This window comes from Ctenocephalides felis, unplaced genomic scaffold (genome assembly GCF_003426905.1).
Source record: "Ctenocephalides felis isolate EL2017-DRISC unplaced genomic scaffold, ASM342690v1 CF-g0.4_SCAFFOLD_01170, whole genome shotgun sequence".
NCBI classification, from domain to species: Eukaryota; Metazoa; Arthropoda; class Insecta; order Siphonaptera; family Pulicidae; genus Ctenocephalides; species Ctenocephalides felis.
This window is the reverse complement of record NW_020537324.1, coordinates 33,456,593-33,471,868: the sequence shown is the minus strand read 5'-3', so window position 1 is coordinate 33,471,868 and position 15,276 is coordinate 33,456,593. Positions and strand designations below refer to the sequence as shown.

Genomic DNA, 15,276 nt, shown 5'->3' with positions numbered 1-15,276 from the left:
CTTTATTACAAGAAAACGGCCCGGGCGATCTCTACCAAAAACTAATCAGCGCGATTCCCAACCAATATCTTTCGAACGGTTTTTGAATTTTCAAAATCGATTCAGAATTGCGGGCTAAAACATGGACGAAAATTTTTTCACTTTTCTGCTCTTTATAAAGAAACGGCTTGGCCAATCGTCGTGGACGAAAAATTTTTCACTTTTCTGCTCTTTATAAAGAAACGGCTTGGCCAATCGTCGCGCAAAATTGATAAACACTAGTCCTCATCGAGATACATCGAATGGCTTTTGAATTTTTGAAATCGGTCCAGCCGTTTTGGAGAAAATCGTCGATTTAAGGTAAAAAATCTGTTCACACATACTATTCACACACGTACTTTTTCTAAATTTGATCTTATTCGATTCAAAACGGCTTGAAACGCCGAGAAAACATAAAATTAGCGAATTGGATATTTTGATGAAAGCATGAACTTCACCTTTGGGAAGTTAAAAAAAAAATAGAACATTCGAAAATAATTACCAATTATTCTGATAAATTCAGATAAATATTAGTTTTAGTCTTTGAACATTGGATATTTTTGCTTTTCTATGTACAACGATTTTATTAAAATGAACATTCAATACATATTTTAGGTGTTTTTACTTAAGATGAGCATCAAATATTTTAACAAAATCCGGAAAACATGTGATATGATACGCAATTTCTAGTATATGGCGAAATAACAGCAAAGAATCCAATTAATACTTGAATATTATCCAACTGGTGCAACGTGAATATTACACAAGGGCTCGCATTATCCACACTAATAATGCAGTTTATTTTCATAGTTCGCGCCAGGCTGGTCCATCGTTTTCCGCGCTGTTTCCCAAATGCTTCATCCAGCGTGTCGCGCCGTTTCCTGTTACAGGTCGCGCAACATCGACGAACCGGCAACTTGCCGCAACTAAACACACCAGAGTGTTGCACGTGCGCTATTATTTTCATAACATTTTATTGTATTATATTATATATACATATGTGACATGCTCAACATGTCCATAGAAGTAAATTGTTTCGGTTTGCGTCATTTTGCTTATTCTCCTCATCATAAAACGTTATCTTAATTTACTTTAAAACAACACTAATAAACAAAGGTATATGTTGTAATAGTAAATGAGACCATTTCAAATTTCGTGCTTCAACTCCTCTATAGTTTTCCATAGTGATTTCTTCATTTATAATCTTACACATAGTTCATATAAAAATGGTGCAAGGAATTGACCTTGGAATTTATGCATAAATATCCTTTCTGCGCTTTTATTGGAGTATAAAAGAAATACTACATTTGGCACAATTTTTTATAAAAAAAATCTACGCAGGGTTTATTATAATACTTGCAATGGCAAATTTAAATTTTCATAAAATAAATGAGTATATAAAAAATATTAATTTGTATGCGTCAAGTTCTTGAGCAATTTTCTTTTGACTATCATATTTATGAGTTCCTGAACTTTTTTACTGAAAAGCCGAATTAATTATAAAATAAATATTTTCGCATTCAGAATTTCTTAAGAATCGTTTCGGCGCATCGCGCACTTCTTTGCGTCTGAACGAACTGCATGCAATTGCAGGGTACTATTAGCGTTACGCGCGGGTGTGACTGACTCCGGTTTTTTCAATTTTCCGATGTGTTCCACTAAATTGATTTGAACAATATTTGCAGTACTCAAAGAAAAAACAATAGGCTTTTGAATAACGCTAATTAGAAAGTGATCCAAATAAATGCACTACCAGAAATAATCAATTAAAAAATTATTTTGTCTTTTTCAGCTAATAGTAAACAATTTTTTGAAATCGATTGTTTTACATAATGTGGTCTGAGTCAATGTGAGTAGAATCACGTAAAAATTTTTTTGATATCTTTTATGCTTACGCCAACAAGTGAGTTTGAAAGAAGGGGCCACTTTGGCATATTTTCAATGATATCTCGGCTAAAAGATGAGGTACAAAGTTGAAAATTGGTATATCGGTTTTTATCAAATAGACCTATAAAATGGCGTATAAATTATTTAAATACCAGGGTGGGGCCGATTCTGTATGGCAATGCGCCCATACCCTTTATTTTTGTCAATCAAATCTGGATTAGGCAAATTGCAGGAACTTCCCGTACCGAATTAAAATGTGGAAAATCTGATATTTAAAACAAAAAATTCGTGGAAATCATAAAAAATTGAGTAAAAACTTCTTTTTCTTTTCCGAAAAGCAATCGTTTTGTCAACACAAGCAGAATGTTTTTTGAATCATTCAAATCGCCATTTCTCTCAAAAATTGCAATTTTTGGCACATTTTGCTGCGTATCTCCGAAACGGCTGGACCTGCCTTTGACAAAAACGAGTCACTACTTCTGCCCATCATTAAAAATTGAATGTTTTTTTAATCATTCGAATAGGATTCTCTGTTTTCTCAAAAACTCCATTTCTATTTTCTGTACACTTTGCTCTGTAACTGCAACTGTAACGGCTGGACCGTTTTCTCTCACATCTCTCTATTAATAGGAATCGAAAGTTTTTCGAACCTTCCAAATCGGATGATCCGTACGCCCAAAAACGTTGATAAATTGAATTCATACATACACACACATCCATTTTTTCTAATGTATGCCAAAATGTTCAGAAACCTTCAAAACGTGAACATATGAAAAAAATTAAAATTTTGAATTTTAGACGATTACAATAACTTACTCTACGAAGTTAATTAAAATAGTGAAATTAGTGAAAATTGAACGAATTATTAAAATGATATCTAACTATGTATATAAGTGGCATATTACCTAAAGATTTAGCAAAAATTTCCCAATAAGTGTAATATGAGAGCATTTTCATAATTGTGACGTTAAAGGTTTGAAATTTTAACGCGACCCATTATTCCGAGCCGGCATCTGAGTGGAAAGGGTTAAGCCCCTTTCTGTAGATCCATAATATTTTAGCATAATGGCTTAAACCATGATGTCATATTATTATGAAAAGTTTTATCAAAATTCTAAATAAATTTTTTGTCAACAATTAAACACGAAGAAACGACTCAGCCGATCAGTACCAAGATCTAATTTGCACGATTCTGTAATCTGTTTCAAGCGGTTTTTAAATATGCAAAATCTTTTCAGATTTATTCAGCGAAAGCTTAAACAATTTTTCTTATAAGTTTTTAAGTTCTTACAAGTTTTGCTAACAAAACGGCTCAGCAGATCGTCCCGCAAAACTAATCAACGTGAGTCGTTGTCATACAGTGGTTTTTAAAATTTTAAAATCGGTTCAGCCATTTTTGAGAGAACATCGACGACATAAACATTTTTGGCTCACAAACGCCATACACATATACTTCTTCCAATTATGGACTTTATAATTCACAATGTCTTGAAAACGTCGAGAAAACATAAAATAACCCAGTCGGATTTTCTGGCGGAAACAGGAAGCTAAATTTCCTTTTGGCAAGTTAAAAATTAATTTGTATTAATTTTATATTAGCCGCATAAATGTTAAATGTTTATGTTGGACATTCTAAAACAAATACTAATTTTTAGGATACACAATGATTTCATCATATTAAAAAAATGAAAATATTACAAAATTACAAAAATCTTAAACTGCTACAGGATCTTCTACAGTGAATTATTACGGTATTATCATATACAAGAAGAAACTATCACTTTAATAAAAACTTATCAAAAAATTGTTTTGTTAAGCATAAATAAAATTATGCTTCTAGTTATATTTATAAGCGTTTATGCTTCAAATATGATTTGATGTGTTAATTATGGAAGTATGGATTTAAAATCTGGTTGAAGTTCAAAATAGAGATATTGAATCATTTAATAAAAGGATTTTATTAAATAAACGGTTATAATGGTTTAATTAAATAAGCTGGTGCTTAAGCAATGCTGATATTAGTAAGTCTTGAACTTACTCAAATAATTAAATAATAAGACATGATGAAAGTGAACAATTAAGCAATATGTCCCTTCAAGTTGCTTTGACCTTTTGTCATCTCGCGGTCGATTTACATGGGCACAATTAATGTAATTAAAATTACTCATGATGTTAGATTGTCCGAAGAAAGTACAACGTTATAATTCATATTTGCCGCATTAATTAATGTTAATCTGTTAATTAGTTGCACACAGTTGACGCATGAGAAACCATACGTAGAAAAAGCAAATAGAAACTGGTGCGTGCAGGTTATTGCATTATTTCAACTATTGAGAATGATACATATTTATACTATTACATATTAGAATATATTTTAGTTGCATGCAAAGTTCAAACATCATGCTCCCACACTGAAATTTTCACATTTAGAATTTGATTCGAGTTCTTAAAGCAATAATCATAACTTTTCGCAGCGTAAGTTATTGTAATCGTCCAAAAATCGAACTTTGGCATTTTGGCATATCTAAGAAAAAATGGATATGTGTGTGAGAGTATGAATGTGTGGATACAACTTTTCGTCGACATTTCACCGATTTGAATGATTGAAAAAGCAATCGATTCCTACTGATGGGGATTAGTGCTGATTAGTTTTTTGACAAGTTGGTCTAGCCGTTTTACAGCAACGAAGCAAAGTGCGCAGAAAATGGAATATGTATCAGTTTTTGCGAGAACCTGGAATTCAATTTGTAATGTTGGGGAAAAGGGGTGGTGATTAGTTTTTGGCTAAAACAGGTTCAGCCGTTTTGGAAATACGGAGTTAAATGTGTAAAAAATGGCAGTTCTTAACTAGTTACAATTGTTTTTGAAAATAAATTATTCCTATATTTTTGTTATTGACTGACTTGCGAATATTATTTGTAAGTAAAAAAATAATCATTATCAGTCATAATTAGAATTATATTAGATCAACTCATTACATGTAAATAAATAAATAATCTTATTTCAAAAAAATTAGGCAGTGTCAATTGGCAATGTATGTAAAGTGTATATGTTGTTACGATAATATTTTCAACTGTTAATTTCAAAAATTACGCCTTCACTCTATTATGGTAAAAAGTTTGAAGAAATGACTGGCCGAACTCTACCAAAATCTAGAAAATATTAAGTATCGAATAAACAAGCGTAATTAAAGCAAATAATTTCGATATAGACTTTGAGATAATATAGGTTTATCTATTTTCAAATGCTAGATTATATCAGTTATTGATTTTCTCAGCAAAGAAATCGATTACTTCAGTACATATACTTGTAATACATTAATAATATCAATATCATTAACTTTTGCTTCAAACTAACCAAAATAATGCAACAAATTATTATTAAAGTACATTGTAACAATATCTTCATCCGGAAATTGAAAATTTTTGTCACTATAAATTACTAGGACAGATTTCTAACTAGATTGTACAGAGTATTCACAGAAGATTTTTGCTAAGAATTTATATAAATTCATAAATTTAAGTAAAGTTTCTCATTCATTACAGATAAAACAAATCTACTTCGTATATTGAATATTCAAATAAATATCAATACAGGAGTTATTTTTATATAGCATTTTCCGATCTCTATTATCTAGATGGATGATGTTAAAGAAGTTTTTATTTACATGATTATATATTAATATAATGCAAAATTTTAATTAGTATGCAATATATATTAACAATCGTCAAATAACTTGTTGAAAAGCATTTATCGCATATTTGCTTCACAGTTGATCAGTTCGTAACAGTATGGCATCGCTGTATAACGTATGTACCTTCACCGGGGGCGTAGCTCAAGTGGTAGAGCGCTCGCTTAGCATGTGAGAGGTACCGGGATCGATACCCGGCGCTTCCAAATAATTTTTTTATTTTTATTTCAAAAAAATAATCTTTTTCTCACTGTTAAACAAAATAAATAGTTAAATAACAAACTTTTAGAAAAAAGTGATTATTTCAATTCGATGTCACTAACAAAAGAATGCATTTACACTCTTTAATTCATTTTTTAATGCAATAAAACTCTTTATAAAGTTAGTTCTAATTGAAATTTGAATGTTCAAATAATTATTAATAGCTCATGTTATTATTAGAAATTTATTAAATAGATACATTTTTATATCTATATCTTCTTTTTAGTAGTTACAGTATGAAAGTTACAGTATTTATAATATTATATTTGAAAACATTCCAAATGTTCCAGCAATTTTCCTTGAGGTACGATGCCACACACCACTAGATTTATTTTAATTTGTAACTTCCCGTAGGGTAGTTATAGTAATGAGCCGAAAATCGAAAATGAAATTTTTTGCATTTCTCGACGTTTTGAAGGTTTCTGAACATTTTAGCATACCTCATTCAGAAAAAAATGGATGTGTGTGTGTGTGTGCTTTGTATGGCCGCATTGTTTCGTCCACGTTTTCGGGCGCACGGATCAACCGATTTGAATGGTTTAACAAACATTCGATTCCTATTGATAGGGAGATGTGCTGATTAGTTTTTGTGCAAAAAATTGCAGTTTTTGAGTGAACTAAGCGTCCGATTTGAATGATCTAAAAAACTTCTGATGAATTTAATCCGAACCAGAACAAACCGGCTTGTTTTTCCCAATCGTGAACGGAAATTCGGAACGTCTTTTCTCTACCGGATCGGAATTTGAACCAAAACCAAGACAAATAAGAAAACTAGTTTTTAAAATTTTAGCGTTCCGGTAAAAAAAATGAGCAAAATACCACCGATCATGACAATTTAGGTTGCGCTATGAATATAGTTAAGAATAATGATTTATGCTTCTAATAGCTTATTGTTGAATCCACTGACCTCATAATAAATTTGATCAACTAACATAATTTACATTTTTTGATATCTAACGTTGAATGTTTCTGTTTTGATTTAGATTATGATTTATATAATATTCCAAGCTCAACCACAATTCTTTCTGTAATTGGAAATGTAATTCTTCTTTTATCACCATCGAGAGAAAAATGTAATTTAAACGGCAGAATCGTCCCGTCAAGAACGATGTGTAAGCGCCAATTGCTGTTAATTTATGTTCTGCATATAGCGTCTACTAATTAAATTATAGACAATTAGATGACTAACACCGAGGAATAGAATTACAAAACACGGATTGTTGTGTTCTAATAAAAAATAATCGTGCCACACAATGTCAACTACGAGAATTCGACCTCAATATATCGTGTTGCACACATCTGTTATATTAAAGGTATTCGACAGTTTAAAACAGATTCGAAAGAAATAAATCCAAATATTGTTTTAAGTATGCTACTATTTAAGAAAGATAAGAATAAAATAAATAATTATGTAATTTGTTAAACAACACCCAAGGTATACCTTTTGAAACTTCTAATAATAATATTATGCTTTTGTAAAAAATCGGGCTTGATAATATATTTTGCCTAAAACAATGTAGGTTTGCAAAATGTGGTTTAAGGGGCACAACTAGTGTAAAATTTTCAAAAAATCGAATTTTCAATTTTTCCATATTTTGATAGAGCATACCAAAATTTTAAATCGATATCTTAAATAGTTTTTGAGATACAGCCATTTAAAGAGTATATATATAGTATATGGTATAACGATCATTTTATCTTTAAACGCGTTTTTCACGAAACAGCATTTTCTGAATTTGCTGCAGCGATTACTCAAAAACAAATTATCCGATCACTACCAATTTTTTTTTTTACATGTTCTATATATAGTTTTCCGTAAAATGAACTATTTTTTTAAAAACGCCGTCATTTTGTCAATTTTTTATTTTTTTTCTTCATCGTAGTTCATTTTACAGACAATATTATCTAGTTTAACAAGATTTTTTTTTTTTAAAATCACTGCAGCAGTGAAGGGCCATTTTTTTGTCGCGCCGTTAGAGATCGACGATAACTTAAAAAATATTTAATTTTTTTCTTCAAGAATGTTACTATGAATTCTCACAACATGTATGAATATATTCTCAAAATTTTGAAATGGTTGTTAAAGTAGTTTTTTAAATATAAATTCCCAAAAATCAACTTTTTTTTAGGCGGTTACACTAGTTGTGCCCCTTAATCATGAATAAATTTTTAATCATATTCTTCAAAGATTAAACTTCAAACAATAGACCGTGTCAAAATGTCAATACTCTATTTATACCATTTTTTATGTCATTAAATGTCATTTCTTATTGATTAAATCAATTATTTCCACACATGTGGTAGTTTTGATAAACTATCTTCAGGTAAAATAACACTTACACGCAGTCAGAAGAGAACATTTTTTGTAACAAATTGAATTAATTTCAGAAGTATATCACCATTGTTCTATTTTTTTTATTCTTCTCACCAAATCAGATATTAGTGATAATAAGGAAATAAATAAAATGCTTCTGAAGTTCTTTAAACGCTGCAATTTGCATTACGATAATAAACTTGGCAACTTGCTGGAACTTACCGTACCGTGATAAAATATTCGAGGAATATCAAATGTTTTCAAATATATTATTATAACTACTGTAACTTTGAGTATTTGTATCTTATAGACAGAATATAAAAGCTTATAAATTGAACGATGTCGTTTATATAATTTCACATATTTCATAAGCAGAACTTAATAAAGTGGAGATAGAATGAAGGACCTGGTTCTCATATTTTAAAATCGTTGAAGAAATATTGTGGAGATATGCAAAATTTTTTTTTGATTTTTGGACGATTACAATAGCTTTCCATACGGAAAATTCAAAATATGATATAAATTTGTATCTTTTATTAGAGTCCGATACTTGGTAGAGACGCCTTTTTGCATAATGAAGCTGCTTCGAATCGTCGGATTGCTGTAATGCCCATTGTTTTATAAACAACGTCTGAATGCTTGAAATTATTCGAACTAACATTGCTTTAAGATTCTTGTGTTTATAAATTTATATTTAACATTCTTATGCTAATTAATACATGAATGCAGGAAGAAATCTCAGCTTCATAGAGTTTTGATTTTAAAGTATTCAATTGACTTATATTTTGCAGAATTACTTGGTTTTAATATGATATATAAATTGTATTCAGTACAGAATTTAATATAATTACATAAATTTAATAATAGCCATAACTCTTTAACTTATGATCTAGAAAATAGGTCTGCATGTTGTGATTCCTAAAAATAGTATTTAAGATGCATTTTTGTCGTTCAAAATCGATGAATATAAATAGTATGAGTTCTGTAGTTGTATTTAATATTTTGTGTTTGACTTAATAATGAATCAAGGAATTTTTACAATTTTTTATTAAATCAGTTAAAAAATTTCGGGTAATTCTTTTATAACGTTTACTATATTTATAATGCCATCGATCACCTTTACAATAATAACTAGATGAAAAACTTTTTTGATTAATTGTTTGAATGTTTTTATAATTTTCTTCTAATGATTCACTCAATTTTGTATTATGTTTGTACGGTTTTAGATAAAATATGAACATTATGTATAAACATAAATGTTACATTTTTTTTAAAACAGAGTACATATTTGGAAGTTGCTAAAAAGTAATACATATTATTGGCAAAGTATTGAATAGTTCATGTAGGTATAATTACTTGTTACTAGTAATAGGTATTAGTTTTCTTCAAATTGTTCCATACAAATGTTTCCATTATCCTTCTCTATAATTTCTATAAATGCATAAATATTTTACATATTTGATATCTTATTACCACACCATACACCAATAAACAATTGTATGTATTTTGGACAATTGAGCACAATTTAGAGAATGCAGTCAAATAATTTACATTCCAATATTTTATTTGAGCGTTTATTTAAGAATGTTAACAATTTATATGACAAACGCTGATAATTTTAAAGAATCAAGATATAAAATTTGATTTCTGCGTATTTCACAAACAGTGAAAAAAGATAATTATAGTAATCATATAAATAAATTTAAAAAATGCAAGTAATTTTAAATTACATTTCATACTTTTTAAAAAATACTTTAATCATTTTTAAGTCTTACAACTAGCTGCGATCATAAAGTAACATAAAAGTAAGAACGTTTGTCTTATTATCTTATTTACTATAAAATTACATTTTATTTTATATTATTCCATCTTAATCATCAAATTGACCAACATTATAAAGATCAATAAAAAATGAAGTATCAATATCTTGACATATAAGATTATTAGTTTTAGGGTAGAGCGGGGCTTAAAGATTCGCGAGTAAAAAGCTCCACTACCAATATCTCAACAACAAGTAAAGTTAGGAAAATTTTAACAACAATATTTGAAAGTAAAAGGAAAATGGTGTATAACCAGACATAAACTTGATTTTTATAATGTCGCCATCAGGAGATAAACGGCAAAGTTTGAAAATTCATGGCCAAACGTATTATTTTTTATTCTTAGTTTTTCTTGTTTGTGAGCACTGTTGTTTAGTTTATGAGATCTTAATATAATTTTTACATGTATACTATTTAATTATTTCATAATATGTATTGTTATTTTCTAATAAGTTAGATTCAACAGTTTGTTTCATATAACCCTTATAAAAGTTTACATGCGAGTGGGGTAAAAAGAAACATCGGAATCTTTAGCATGGCAAAGGTGTAAACAATAAGATTTAGTAAATTAAGTTGAATTTTGCAAGAGATAAATTAAATAAATAGTTTTTGTAACTCTGCTGATGAATATTTCTGACAAAATACTTGATCAAGATTATATACAGAGTTATCTATGTAAAAAATGTACCCATATTAATTATATTTTATATTTTACATAGGTTGGATTACGTAGATAATTTTTCGTAAAATTCCTTCAAAAATAAAAATAAAACATTTTATCTGTTTGCATTATGACTGTCTTCGCCTATGGTGTAAAAAGGAACTGATGTGATATGATGTTGTTCATTTGGTTTAGACAATATGATTACTTAAAGTTAATTAGGAACTTCATGCCTCACCTTACTCTGTGGCTTTTAAGAACTCGATTGATTTATCAAATTTTTACGGATTTTTATGGTTGATGAAACCTATATTAAAACTAATGTTAGTGCGAATTGTGGGTCCAGTGGTGGCGTAATCGTTACGGACGAGAATCAGCACAAACTAGGTTCGATGGTTCGATCCCCGCCTCGGCCAAGTGTGACATCAGGCAACATGATGTCAAACTTCCTCTTGAGATTATAGATCTCAAATATAGGGACCGATTTTGCCGCATAACAGACAAATGATTTGGCAAGGCCATGATACGCTCTAACTTCAATGCATTATGCTACTGAATCATACTGAATACTGTCAAAATGTTATGTATTTCTTGTGCATTCAGGCGTTTTACACATAAACTGCAACGTCACTCGTATGTTATAAATCAGAGTCAGAAACACCCCTGTTATCTAACATAGTTTTTGTGACATTTGTGCAGTTTCTGTTTATGTTTTCTATCTGACAACCTGAAAAAATCGCCTGACTGCACAGCAACCACAAGGCTTTTGTCAATATTTAGAACGAATTTGTATGAAAAGTTCTTCATAACATAGCCTTGCCATAACATTGGTTTGTGATGCGTCAGAATCTGTCCCATCCATAATCTAAAGTGTAAATTGCCTTTCGGGGGCATAGCTCCATATGAAAATAATTTCATGACTATAAGATGTATCTAATATAATATCCACATAAAATAGAATTTTTAACCACTGGATTGTCTTCTATAAAAATACTAGGTTAGGAAATGTTCGATAGAAGAAGCCTATAGAACACTTATTACTGATTACTTTTGAACTACAAAAATGTGTTCACCAATATCAAATTTATATAATATGATGTCCACATAGAGTAAAATTTTTAATCATTGGGTTGTCTTTTATAGAAATACTAGGTTAAGCAATGCTCCATAGAAGCCTATAGAACACGTAGTACTAATTGCTTTTGAACTACAAAAAACCATGATCTTTCAAGAATCGTCGTAATTTTTTCCTATTTTCGTTTTTTTTCGATCTATTACAATTTCGTTTCAGAGTGAATACTGTCGCTAAATCGCACGCACCTAAGGCGTCGGCGGTCGTTGTGATGGGTGATTCACTTGTTTCTTGCAATGAGGTTAATCAGGTCAAACGTAGCCGAGTGTGGAAGGTCGGAAAGTCGATCGAATTACAGTTCTAGTTACATTAATCTCCCATATACGGCCACTACTCCTTACTCATACTTATTGATATAATGATATCATTTTATATCAGTCGAAATTGTTTTACCCATACGGGTGTGACGGTGTATCATACATTTTATCTCATGATACGCCTTTTCAGAATTAAGATAAGTTGAATTATATGTAAACTTTTCTGCAAACGTCGCATTTGAAACGATGTCAAATAGTGATAATAATAACGTTTACTAATTGTCGTAATAATGATTTAGTTACAAGATTTTTATGCTATTTATAATATTTATATATTTTTTTTCAATTATAAACACACGCATCTTAAAGATACATGAAGATATAGTCACATAGGTTTATAAAATTTTAAACATATAAATAAATTTCTAACCATTTTTTTATTTATTTATTTGCACCTATTACATAATAAAATATCTAATATATACATATAAAATATTTAATCTTTCATTTCTGTGGAAGGTCCAGGAGGTGTTTTACACACGAATTTGGGTGGTTTACCAGTCTCTTTTTATAATAGTTACTATGGATATGGAATTCTTAATGTACTGTATTAATGTTGAGGTCTTTATGCATGAGCTATTTTGGTACATATTTAAGGGCATAAATTTCCAATCATGGCACTAAAAATTATAACTACAACATTATTAATTACTTTTAGAATTGTGAATGGGTACTAAATCACAATTACAATTCATACATATTTACCACATTATTGTGTAAATTGATAATTTAAACAATTTGTATATATTTTTTTTAGATTTATTTGATATAAGATCTTTCACTACGGTAAATTTATTGATGCAGTAATGGATTCGTGTAAAAATTAATGCAGATATATTGCTTAATTATTGGATCAACCTATAAGGAACATCAATATTTTTTTTAATTTGTAACATTATAAAATTATGTTATTAATCATACGCTCAATAAAGGGATCATAAATCATTGCAGACCATATGATTGCTATTAAAAAGACTAACATAAAAGATTAATTCAACTGAGGCAAATTCTGATTTGAATCATCTTTAATAGAATACATGCAAACAATTATCCAAGTACATATTGAACACAATAACAAAAAACTAAGAACAAGTCTTGAATATTAGTAACTTACATATATATAAAATGAGAATCAAATGAAAAACTATAAACATTAAAAATTATATGTATAAGTCACACTGAAACCGAATCTAAATTCGAAACGTTTGATATACTAAAGGCACTTCCGAGTTATCTCACTTTATAATTCATTGAAAGGATTCCTGTAAAACTCTATATATAAGTTCGTAAATTATATAGAATCGAATATGATTTTTGGTTAGGTTTTACAATCTTGATCATTTTTTATATTATTAACGGCAATCAGAACTTTTTTATTTATTTACAGTGCTATCAGAATTTAAGATATATTATTTTGATAACTCGTGATAAATTACTTTGATTGGGCCACCTAAACTAATTTTATTACTACAATTTTTGTAATGGTGCTGAATATTTAGATTGAAGCAGCAATGTCGGTCGTCCCAGCTATTACAGGGTAAAGGCTCTTTTTACATGAAAACATATTGCTATATATATTTCCAAATGAAAATTGTTGTCACTACTGTTTGATATCAGGCTCAGAAAAGCGGGTATCGAATCCAAAACCTCTGATCACTGTGGATCTCTACTTGGCCACAAAGAAGTCCAAAATCATGATTATTGAATTGAAAAATGACTTTGAAACCATTAGTTAAAAAAAGTAACCTATTTTGTGAGAAAATATTTCCATTATTGGAATATCATCAATATAATTTTTTTTAAGATACCCTATATTTTTTCTTATTTTTATTCTCAATCACATTAAGATATATTTAAGAAAATGCAAGTTTAAGAACAAATTACCGAATTGCGCTTATCATACTCCTGGACACGGATAATGCGCCTGACTATAGACCTCAAATAAGGCATTATCTTCTTATCTTGTCTGGCTCGAATCATGTTTCTCTCTTGCCCTTTCACTATAATTTGTTTATTGTCAATATTTTTCTAAAAATCGATTCTTTCTCCAGTTGCATCCGCCATTTTGCTTTGCTGCATTCGCATTTGTAAAAATATCGTCTTCTGCATTAAACGCGCCAAGGTTTTGTTCGGCGGAGAACCGGTTTATCGTGAAACTATGTCGATGCGAGAAGCTGTCGATGGTGTTGAGAAAACGAAAGATCGAGTTACGCAACGATAATATCTAATGCCATTTGATAATAGCAACATTAACAAATACACTTTTCATTATGCATAACATTTATAAAATGAACATCTAGTTAATGGGGGTTCTTAGCGCGTGGCGACTTAATCACGTTCCAGGTTACCTGCAAACTCGGGTTTTGGACAACAGCATATCAGGCAGTAGTGATATACATTGTTACTTGAATTAGCTTAGGTTGCCTTCTAATAAAGTTAAAAAGTTTCACCACAATAATATTGTACAAAGCACTCTAAAGTTCCGGTTGCTGTTAATATATATTAATGAAGACTAGTAATATAAAAAAAAACAATAAATAAGAAATATGTAATAAGTTCACATATATATAGTAAATAGGGTCACAATTGAGTAGTTAGTATGTTTAACCCTATATATTAATAACCCAGTAATTATCCAATTGCCAAGAACAAGAAGTGTAGGTTATTTTTTTACTTCCACTAGGGTAAACTGAAAATTTGTGCATATTTCTACGTTCAAATGTTTCTTAACATTTTAGCATACCCTAAGAAAAGACGGATGAATGTGTGAGTGTGTGTGTGTAATATGTACACAAACGTAATTAGTCGGTGTGTTCGGGACACCGACTAACCGATTTGAATTATTTGAAAAACGTTCAATTCCTATTAGACAGGTAAATAGATAGAAAAGAAGAAAGAGACGGGTAAGCAGGTTGACATTTGTGACTGGTAGACAAGTAGACAGGTAGATAGATTAGGCATTTAGACAAGTGAACTGGTAATCAAGTCAAAGAGTAGAAATGGAGACATCGCAGATTGACTGGTAGACAAGTAGTCTGGTAGGTAGTAGGTGAACAGGTGGATAGGTAAAGAGGTTGATGGGTAGACTGGCAAACAGGTAAACAAAATGACATATGAAAGATAAATAGGTGGTGAGGTAAATAGGTAGAAAAAAATAAATGTAGAGTGGTGGATA

General features: G+C 29.9%; 1 protein-coding gene and 1 non-coding gene across 2 annotated transcripts in view; both read left to right on the top strand.

Moving 5' to 3' along the window:
• LOC113366224 (RNA-binding protein Rsf1-like) overlaps window positions 1-15,276 on the top strand; it is a 187,348-nt gene that overhangs the window by 100,925 nt on the left and 71,147 nt on the right. The window lies entirely within an intron of this gene.
• Trnaa-agc lies at window positions 5,730-5,802 on the top strand. Its single transcript has one exon. It is a non-coding gene; the product is annotated as a tRNA-Ala (tRNA).